Raw genomic sequence first — 2874 nt, 5'->3', positions numbered from 1 at the left:
CCTTTAGGATCTTTTTTTATTTTTTTTTATTTTTTTTTTATTTTTTTCTAATTTAATCTTTTTTATTTATCCACATAATTGACTTTTTTCTTTTAATCCACTGCTCACTGTGGGTCTGATTATCATTTTTAGTAAAATGTTTTTATCCATTTTTTTTCTTTCATTAAAAGCAGAGTTTTTGAAAATGTATAGATTTAACTAGAACTTGTCTAATGGTAGTCAGCTTTTCATATTAGCTAACCAGGATACTTTTGTTTATCTTAACATCCAGTGAGAGTTTTATGATAAAGCAGCCTGCATTTGCATACTGGAACCTAATTGGCTTCTTTTTTTTTTTTTATGATGCAACAATTCTCAGATGATACATAAATAATTTTTTCATTTCTTTTTCCAAATTAGATTCACATCTCCTGTGTTTTTTCAAGAACATCACCAATGAGCTTTGTTAGAAATTAAATTCTTTCAATAATAGAAGCAGATGGGGGGAAAAAGTCATTTTAAAAAATACATTTAATATTTATTAATTTTTTTAAATATATTTTCCGAACAATCTGATTTGGTTTCTGTGAGCCACATCGTGTAGTGTAGTGACGTATCATTTCTTTTTTTGTCCTCTCTATTGCGATATACGGCATTGTTGATTGCTTCATTCTGATTGGTCAAAAGCGAATCGTTTCCAGAGCAACAGGAAGCTTACTCAGGAGTCCTCCGTTTCATCTTTTTAAATTTTACTACACAGGAAAATCAAAGAATGTTGGGGGTTTTTTTGTTGGTTTTTTTTGCCAAGAATTTCAACACTATTTGCAGGGAACAAATGCACTGATTTGAATCATAAACATTTTAAATTCACAGAAGTTTCAGGGGACTTTAAAATAGAACCTCCACTAATACTTGATACCTGCGAAACCAAAACCTGTGTACAGTCAGTCGGCTGTCCTCAATCAGCTACGACGTGTCCTAGAAGTGTTGCTTCATCGTGCACTGCTTTATATTGTTTGTCTTTTAAAAAAGGAAAGAAAACCTTTAAACGTCCTGTATGGCGGATTGGAAGCAATTATTTTCAAAATCCAATAATTTAAGGATTTTTTATTTCGTTTTTTTTTTCTTTTCTTTCTGTAGAAGCTTTCGATGTTAAACCTGTGCTGAGCTTGACGTTTTATTAAGAAGACCAGGTTCATGCTATTTTCATACAATATTTTTTGAAATGTATAAAATTAAGCTGCGATACTGTATTTAACCGATATTTTTGTATTTTTAATCATGGCAATAAATACGCAACATGTTCGCAGCCTATGGAGCGTGTCCTCACTTTGTTTAAAAAGTCACCTTTTTGTTTACACTTAATATCCGGATCCGAATTCCTCGGCATATTTCGGGTTAATGATTCTTGGTTCCGCCGGCGTTTCACTCTAAACACACCATCTCCCCCCCCCCCCCCAACTGTATTTTGTATACTACTGAATGTGTTATAATTCAATTTAACCCTAAAAGGCAACATTTCAATATTTGACAAGGTAAATAAAACATCGTTTGACAATCATAATGCATAATACAATTTTGATTGTTGAGGCAACGTTTCATACGATTTTGATTTCTAAGGCCAACGTTTCGGTATGTTTTTTTGTTGTTGTTTTTTTTTTTTTTTTTTTTTTTTTAGAGGATTCGACAGTTTTGATTTGTAAAGTCGATTTGGACCATTCACTATTACAATATCGGTTGATAATAAAGTAATAGGAAATGAGAGACGTCTTCTTCATCTTATTTTAAGGATCTTGAGGAAAATGATGCAGCTTCACTTTGGACCATTCCGATTGTTACGGTTCGATACTATTTGGATTAATAAATAATATTTAATAATATTTAGCATAACGGTCTTTAAGCAACACTTTAATATGATATTGATTATTAAGGCAACGATTTGATGAGAATTTGTTTGATAATCAATTTGTCCCAATTGTGATCGATAATTCGACGATTTGATAAGATTTTTAAGACAATGATTTGATCCAATTTTGATCGATAAAGCAACCATTCGATACGATTCGCATTGTTGACGTGACCATTTGATCCAATTTCGCTTGATAAAACGAAGATTTGATACAATTTTGGTCGACAAAGCAACGTTTCGATACAATTAAAAAATATGAGTCGATAGTTCAATATAATTTGAATACATAAGGCACTGATTTGTTATTTGAGAAAACCACTGAATCTCACAATATGATTCCGATTCATGATACAGTTTTAAATGAATAGAATTTGACAAATTTTGTTAAAGCAACGGTTTGATATCTGGCGATCCCAAAAAATCTGATACGATGCGATCAGAATTTATTCGAACAAAGATTCAGTATTTAAATATTTCTACCTCTCAGTCTGTTATGATATAGTTTGATTGGTTAAAGACGAAATGGGACTCGCATACGGATGTACCGAGGCGTCCACAAACATTTGACCCTTGTGTGTCTTGTATACGGTTCAATTAACCACAGTGTTCAAGGCTATTTAGTAAATCTTACTTTTTTTTCTCTTTTTTTTTTTTTAACTGGTTAGGGTTTTTCCACCATGAGAAAGTCTTCAGGACTGCAGGACAGAGGAGGGACAGGACATGCTGCATCATATTTTCCATTATTTTTGTGGGAAAAAATAGAAACGACAGACCAGGTGAGGTAGCAACTGTTTATAACACTTATAATAGAAGTGATAACAAGCAGTCAGAGCACAGGGACAGCCATGATACAGCGCCCCTAGAGGTCATCGGGGTAATGGCCTTGCTTAAGTGCCCAAAAGTGGCAGATACTGTGGTAAAATTTCATTTATAAACGGATAAAAAATTAAATAAAGCAGCGGGAGTTGTTTGTGTAAATGATGAAC

Source organism: Silurus aristotelis, assembly GCF_946808225.1.
Source record: "Silurus aristotelis genome assembly, chromosome: 9".
Taxonomy (NCBI): Eukaryota; Metazoa; Chordata; class Actinopteri; order Siluriformes; family Siluridae; genus Silurus; species Silurus aristotelis.
The sequence above is the reverse complement of the archived record's forward strand: the minus strand, read 5'-3'. Positions refer to the sequence as shown.